The 8,093-nt window shown below is 42.2% G+C and overlaps 1 pseudogene across 1 annotated transcript; it reads left to right on the plus strand.

Annotated features, from left to right (window-relative positions):
- Positions 1-2,755: 2,755 nt before the first annotated feature.
- On the plus strand, positions 2,756-3,979 carry LOC110320617 (annotated as a pseudogene). The gene has a single exon (XR_002380467.1). The product of XR_002380467.1 is annotated as a high mobility group protein B1 pseudogene (transcript).
- Positions 3,980-8,093: the final 4,114 nt, after the last annotated feature.

Consider the following 8,093-nt stretch of genomic DNA (forward strand, 5'->3'; position numbering starts at 1 on the left):
ACACACACACACACACACACACACACACACACACACACACACTGACTGGCTGGGGGGTAGAGGCTGTGTCCATTTCTTATTCTGGTGGCTCCCAAGTGTCTAGTCTGGGAAAGAGTTCCTATTCAGAAATTAGGAGAATGTATAAACTGTCAATTTATTTTACATCTTCCTCTCTTATCTAGATGTAGTTAGCTAGTTAATTAATGATATTTCCTTTATGACACAGATGGGAATCTTAGTAGAATGTTGACTATAAGAGAAAGAGTAAACCTCATTGCCTTATAGTCTCTCACCATTAAGCATCTTGTTAGCTATGGACTTCTACTAAGAAAACCTTTATCACGGGGGGGGGGGGGGTGTTAGGTTCTCTTCTATTTCTGGTCAAGAGCATACCTAGCCAGAAGCTAAAAGAACAGGAAATCGGTTTTGCTTCCAGTCTTAGAGGAGACACAGGTCTACAGATGCTGTGTCTTTGGCTCTTAGAACGGAGATGGGTAATCTGTTTGTGGAAATCAATAGATATTCATTTTACTTATTTATCCAATTATTGTCAAGTAAATCCCAGCTTTCCAACTCAAATGTTATTCTCCCCTAAACTACTCTCCCTCTCCCCCTCCTTCTCCCCCTCCCTCTCCCTCCATCCCTCCTACTACTCCCTTCCTCTCCCCCCTTCCTCCCTCCCTCCCTTCCTCCCTCCCTCCCTCCCTCCCTCCATGTGTTGTGTTGTTTTGGTTTGTTTGTTTGTTTAAGTTAAAGTCTTGCTATGTATCCAAGACTGACCTCAAATTCCCTACAAGCATCCTGTCACAGCCTCCCACGTGTTAGGACTACAGGTTTGACCACAGCACTCCACTTTGTTTAAGCTTTTCTTCTCCCACTCATACCCTATAACCTAGAGATAGGGGTTACTTCTAGAGAACTCTTTAAATCCTAAGTCCACCTAGCCAGAAGAGTCCAACACAGGGCTCTTTTTCATAGCAGCAGGCATACAATATCGAATTGTTGTTTAGCCATGTCAAATTAATTACTTATTAAACGAACTTCCCTTTTTACATTTTATTTCTCTTGTGTGGACATGGGAGGGGGATATCTTAGCGTTGCAGCAGTGAGCTCATGGAGGTCAGAGGTTCTGCTTAGGAAAAGGATTTCTTACCCACACAATTAACCTAAACTGGTGCTTTCAGTTATCCCTGTGTTTGAGCCCCAGACATTTTATAGCTCATGGCAAGGCTACACAGTAAGATCAGGATGGGGAGTAAGGAGCAATGCACTCTGGTGCAAATGTGGGTCAAGAAGACCTGAAGGCTGTTTGTGTAAGAGGGTACTTTCCTGGCCCCTTTGTAACATCCTTGTACTTTACACCACAAATATAAAATTAACTGTGAAAACAGACATATGTAAAACACAAAAACCAAAGATGAGCCTATTTTAAAAAGATATCTAGACCCCTGCCAAGGAACGAGGTGGGCTGACTCCAGATACTCAACTCTCCTCCCAGCTCTATAGCAGAATACCTGCTAAGGTCTACCTTTCCTCTCTGATCTCACAACGAAGGAATTACAAAAATCTTCTCTAATGTTCCTTCTCCCAACTTATCCCAGAATCCCAGGCCCCAGTACCAGGAGGGATTCCTTGGGAACACATCAGCTGAGCAGGCCAGAGTAATAGAAAAGCTAACCTTTACCGCTCCCTGCCTACTTCTCTCCAATCTTCTCTCCCCATCCAGTCTCATCCCTAGGTGCTGCACCCTTCCTGGCCCCTAGCCGATATCTCCTGTGGCTCTCGAAGACCTTCTCCTCACAATCTCCCTCCACCTACTCATTGCTTTATTCCAGCCCACAACTCCAGGAGACACCCCGTGCTCATCCAAAAGCCACCCCTGCTAAAGAAGCAGGTAGGCTGACTGTAGATCTTCACCTTCGCTCCTCCAGATCTAATTCTTAAAGGTTTGTCCCAAGATCTATAGCAGAGCTTATGGGGTGACCTCTCTTCACTCTCTGTCCCAAATCCAAGGAGACAGAGCAAGCAGCTTCTGCTTTCTTCCCTCTTGTGAATCCCCTCAGACCCACAGCCTATGCCCATTCCCAGGGGCTAGCCACCAATAGCCAGAAGCACATTTTACCTGGAACTGCAAGAGGCCACACCTGTATGTCCACAGAAGAACCTCCTAGCGGGCAACGCATACCCATCACACTCTTCTAAAAACCAGAGAGGAAACAGAAACCAAGGAACAAAACACCCATCCAACGAAGACCAGAGCAGCCGATCAGCTCCCAGGACTATGTGTAATCGTCCCAATCCCAGATGTCCAGACACAAGCCGAAAAGCACCGTAACAGCCAGGGCTGCGCGCCTTCTCTACTAGAGCCCAGAAAACCTTCTGAGCAGGAGCTGATGCCAACACTGCTGAAGCACCCGAAAAGGACCTTAAAACAGGCTTGAACATGATAGAACTCTCTAAAGAGGAAATGAAGAAAACCGCTAAAGAAATCCAGGAGAACACGAAGAATGGATGGAAGTGAAAAACATAATTAAAGATCCAAAAACGGAAATAGGATCTATAAAGAAAACACAAACGGAAAGGATTCCGGAAACGAAAATTTTCATAATTCACACAGGAACTACAGAGACAAGGTTCATTAACAAAACACAAGATGGAAGAGAGAATCTCAGGTATTGAAGACACAATAGAAAAAATAGATATGCAATGAAAGAAAATGTTAAAAATTCCTGGTACAAAAACATCCAGGAGAGACAGCGCCGGGGCAAGCGCGAGCCGGACGGGCACTGGGCGACTCTGTGCCTCGCGGAGGAAAATCAACTAAACATGGGCAAAGGAGATCCTAAGGAGCCGAGAGGCAAAATGTCCTCATATGCATTCTTTGTGCAAACCTGCCGGGAGGAGCACAAGAAGAAGCACCCGGATGCTTCTGTCAACTTCTCAGAGTTCTCCAAGAAGTGCTCAGAGAGGTGGAAGACCATGTCTGCTAAAGAAAAGGGGAAATTTGAAGATATGGCAAAGGCTGACAAGGCTCGTTATGAAAGAGAAATGAAAACCTACATCCCCCCCAAAGGGGAGACCAAAAAGAAGTTCAAGGACCCCAATGCACCCAAGAGGCCTCCTTCGGCCTTCTTCTTGTTCTGTTCTGAGTACCGCCCCAAAATCAAAGGAGAGCATCCTGGCTTATCCATTGGTGATGTTGCAAAGAAACTAGGAGAGATGTGGAACAACACTGCAGCGGATGACAAGCAGCCCTATGAGAAGAAGGCTGCCGAGCTGAAGGAGAAGTACGAGAAGGATATTGCTGCCTACAGAGCTAAAGGAAAACCTGATGCAGCGAAAAAGGGGGTGGTCAAGGCTGAAAAGAGCAAGAAAAAGAAGGAAGAGGAAGATGATGAGGAGGATGAAGAGGATGAGGAAGAGGAGGAAGAAGAGGAAGATGAAGATGAAGAAGAAGATGATGATGATGAATAAGTTGGTTCTAGCGCAGTTTTTTTTCTTATCTATAAAGCATTTAACCCCCCTGTACACAACTCACTCCTTTTAAAGAAAAAAATTGAAATGTAAGGCTGTGTAAGATTTGTTTTTAAACTGTACAGTGTCTTTTTTTGTATAGTTAACACACTACCGAATGTGTCTTTAGATAGCCCTGTCCTGGTGGTATTTTCAATAGCCACTAACCTTGCCTGGTACAGTCTGGGGGTTGTAAATTGGCATGGAAATTTAAAGCAGGTTCTTGTTGGTGCACAGCACAAATTAGTTATATATGGGGACAGTAGTTTGGTTTTTTTATTTTGTTTTTGTTTTTCCTTTTGGTTTTATTTTTGGGTTTTATTTTTTCCATCTTCAGTTGTCTCTGATGCAGCTTATACGAAGATAATTGTTGTTCTCTTAACTGAATACCACTCTGTAATTGCAAAAAAAAAAAAAATGCGGCTGTTTTGTTGACATTCTGAATGCTTCTAAGTAAATACAATTTAAAAAAAAAAATCCAGAAAATATGGGGCCACTATGAAAGATAAAATTTAAGAAATAGGCTTAGAGGACGAATGAGAAACATAGGCCAAAGGCACAGAAAATATTTTCAACAAAATTACAGACAGAAGATTCCCTGACTTCTACCAAAAATGTCTATAAAGGTACAAAAATTATACAGAACATCAAATAGACTAGACCAGAAAAGAAAGTTGCCTCAGAACATAATAATTAAAACACTGATTATACAGAACAAAGAAAGATCAATAAAAGCTGTGTGGGAAAAAGACCAGCTAACATATAAAGGCAGACCATTAGAATTAAACCTGACTTCTCAGTGGAGACACTAAAAGCCAGAAGAGCCTAGACAGATGTGCTGTAGATGCTAAGAGAAAACAAATGTCACCCCCAGACTACTATACCCTGCAAAACATTCAATCACCACAGATGGCGAAAATAAAACAGTCCACGTTAAAAACCAAATTTAAGCCATATCTATAAATCCAGCCTTACAGAAGGTGCTCTAAGAAAAACAAAAAAACAAGAGCAAGAACAACAACGGCAACAGCTCTGCTTCTCCAAACTGTGAACTAGCACACCAGCAGAAATAACCATAACTTCATATCAAAAAGAGTTGCCTCCATCCGAATGGTAGGCATGCCAGGAAATAGCACACAAAGAAGTTTGCTCTACACTTCTAAACAGGCCTCCTTCCAACGGCAGATCTCCAATGCCCATTACACCTGCTATTTTCATACCTGCTATGTGTCTTGCAGCATACTAAATAAGTTGCCATCTTTCTATTCTGGTCTAAAGAGCAGATTCTTTCATTGACCTTAGGCTTTTCATCCTAATAAGAAATCCCTAAACATCAAACAGTCCTTCAAATGGTCTTGGCTTCTTGCTATTTCTTTCATGACTCACATTCCTCTTTTAAAAAAAAAAAAAAAAAAAAAAGAACTACTTTTTAAAAAACTAAACAACAGCAGCAACAACAAAAACTCCAACCACCTAGGCCCTGCCCTCTGCCTTAATTCCTCAGGTGCCCTCCTCCTATATGCAACCAATGCCTAGCCCTGCCTTCCAGCTAATTAAGCCAACACCTACACCATTGCCTTTCCTGCTCCCAGTTTTCAAGTTGCCCCTGACAGCTAACCCTTCCTTGATACAGTTCTCAGTTGGACTAGACATTATGATGGACATAGATACCAAATAAGTGGGCTGAGATTGGCTGCCTTTGCTTATTATGATGCATTGGTCCTGGCATATCAAAAGGTGTAACAGCCTTCAATGGGGGGGAGGGGCGTTTATCTTCTGGCCAATGACTGACGGTCCAGCTCCCTTAAGACTTAAGGGATGAGACAAAAATTAGTCTGTAATGCTCTAATCTTTGGAACAGGTAAGTGTCAGAGATAGAATTCAGCTTGTATTCTTTTCACCAGGAGGATGTTGCTTCTCCTTCATGGGCCTCAGCAAAATCCTGATGCTTCCATCTTTTCCTCCAGTACTTTAAATTCTAAGAAAGGGCTTTTGTCAAGTCTCTCTTTCCAGTGTCACTAGGAAAATAGGAAATACTGCCTTAGAAGTGTTCACTGAAGTCCCACTGTAGGGCTAGAAAGATGGCTCGTGGATTAAGAACCAATTCTGCACTTGTAAAGGACCAGAATTCTATCCCTCTTGGACGATCAATATACCAAAAAGCCATATCCTTAAAGAAACTGACTTGCCCTCCCACAGCCAGCAACTGTCCACTATGTCTCGGTTAGGGAACGAGACTTCTGAACTTCTTCCCTCCTTATGCCAGAACATTGATTGGCTTCACAAGGAATTTTTAAGGGCTCAGTTAAATAATATATACAAATGTGGTTCTGTAGACGATAAACACAGAAGAGTTGTTGAAATGATGGGAGAGTGTTTCCTCCTCAGCTCCTAGTATTCACTGAATTAAGTAAGAGCAGACAGCCCAGTGAAGGAGTACCAAAAGCAGACAAGCCAAACTTTGGGGAGGATTTTCCTAGATTCAAGAGCAGGAGTTAAACGTCATTTGCATGCAAACACAAATTAGATCCTCAGGGCTCCCAAGGTGGCAGGTAGGGACCAACATTGAGCTGTTCTCTGACCTCCAAACATACACACTGAACTGTACATTCATGCCTGACCTCACAGACAAAAATATACCTAAATTAATATTTAAGAGTTTTGAGTTGGATGTCAAAACAGCTAACTCAAGAGTTAAATCTATCTCGTTGTATTAGTGTTCATTATCTTTTTCTGTAGATCAGTTGTATATTAAACTATATAGCTAGAAAACAGGAAGCTTGCCAAAGAATGCCAGAAAGCTGAAGGAGACAAATTCCTCATGGGAAAGTGTAGGACTGTAGAGGGACTCTCTTATAAGCATCACCTGTCAACAACAAGAACAACAACACAATGGCCAATGAGCTGAGGCAGGAAATAGGAGATAGGACACTGTCAGGAAGAGAAAAGACCCCGAGAAATGGAGAGGATAAGTCAGGTAAACCAGCGGGTATCTGAACTCAGGATAGAATAGAGAAAGATGCTAAGGAGATTTGAGCGAGGCTCTGAAGAAGACTGGAAGGAAGAAGTGGGCCAGAACTGAAGGGGAGGTGACCAGCCATGTGGGAAACACACAATAGCTTAAATAAGTTACAAGCTAGTCAGGGGAGGAGTCAAAGCTTATCAACTAGGCATTTAATCATAAATAATTAGTCTCAAGAGTCGTCATTCTAGGAGCAGGGGCCGAATAGAAAAAAAAAAAAAAGTTGTGTTTTGTTTTTGTTGCTTGTTGTTTTTTTGTTCTATTTTGTTTTATATAGGACTGGGTAAGAAAATGCTCACACCTGGGAAAACAAATTTACATCCTTCCCAGGTGTCCTATCTTAAAACTGCCACAGAACAGATGTGACTATGAGATACTTGTGGTAGTACCAGACACTCACACCGCCTGCCCCTCTGAAAAGCTGAAAGAAGTGTTTGAAATTAAAAACAATCTTGTAGTTCAAAATTAGTATCAGAATTTTTAAAACAATATGATTATACACATTTAGACATTTAAAAGTAAATGGTTGTGCCTTCTGGTCTGCTTCCCCAGCCAGGCTAGATGATCTGAGCTGATACCCTCCCATATGCTACAACCTGTGTGCCTCCCAGGAGATCTGCAGTAACCAGGGATACAGGAGGGCTGGCCTAACCAGAGACAGCACTGTCTGCCTCTGAGGAGACTGGCTCCAATCAGAGACACCCAGGACAGTTAACACCAGAAATAATCAGATGGCCTGAGGCAAGTACAAGATCATAAGTGACAGAACCCAGTGCAACTCAGCACCATCAAAATCCAGTTCTCCCACCATAGTAAGCCCTGGATATCCTAACACACCTGAAAAACAAGATAATGGCCTAAAATCCTATCTCATGAAGGCTTTTAAGAGAGTATAAATAAGCCAGGCAGTGGTGGTGCACGCCTTTAATCCCAGCACTTGGGGGGCAGAGGCAGGCAGATTTCTGAGTTCGAGGCCAGCCTGGTCTACAAAGTGAGTTCCAGGACAGCCGGGGCTACACAGAGAAACCCTGTCTCAAAAAAAGCAAAAAAGAAAAGAAAAAAAGAGAGAGTATAAATAATTCTCTTAAAGAAATACAGGAAAATACAGGCAAACAGGTAGAAGCCCTTAAAGAAAAAAAAAACAAATCCCTTAAAGAAATACAGGAAAATACAATCAAGCAGGTGAAGGAATTGAACAAAACAGTCTAAGAACTAAAAATGAAAATAGAAACAATAGAGAAAACTCAAATCTCAAATGGAGGCAACCTTGGGCATGAGTTCAGGAAAGAGATCTGGAGCTACAGATGCAAGCAAGCATCACTAGCAGAATGCAAGAGATAGAAGAGAGAATCACAGGCGTAGAAGATACCATAGAAGATATTGACACATTGGTCAAAGAAAACACAAAGTGTACAAAGCTCCTAACTCTAAGTTTCTGGGCTAATATCCACTTATCAGTAAGTGCATATCTAGTGACTTCTTTTGTGATTGGGTTACCTCACTAAGGATGATATCCTCCAGATACATCCATTTGCCCAAGAATTTCATAAATTCATTG

This window comes from Mus pahari, chromosome 4 (genome assembly GCF_900095145.1).
Source record: "Mus pahari chromosome 4, PAHARI_EIJ_v1.1, whole genome shotgun sequence".
Classification (NCBI taxonomy): domain Eukaryota; kingdom Metazoa; phylum Chordata; class Mammalia; order Rodentia; family Muridae; genus Mus; species Mus pahari.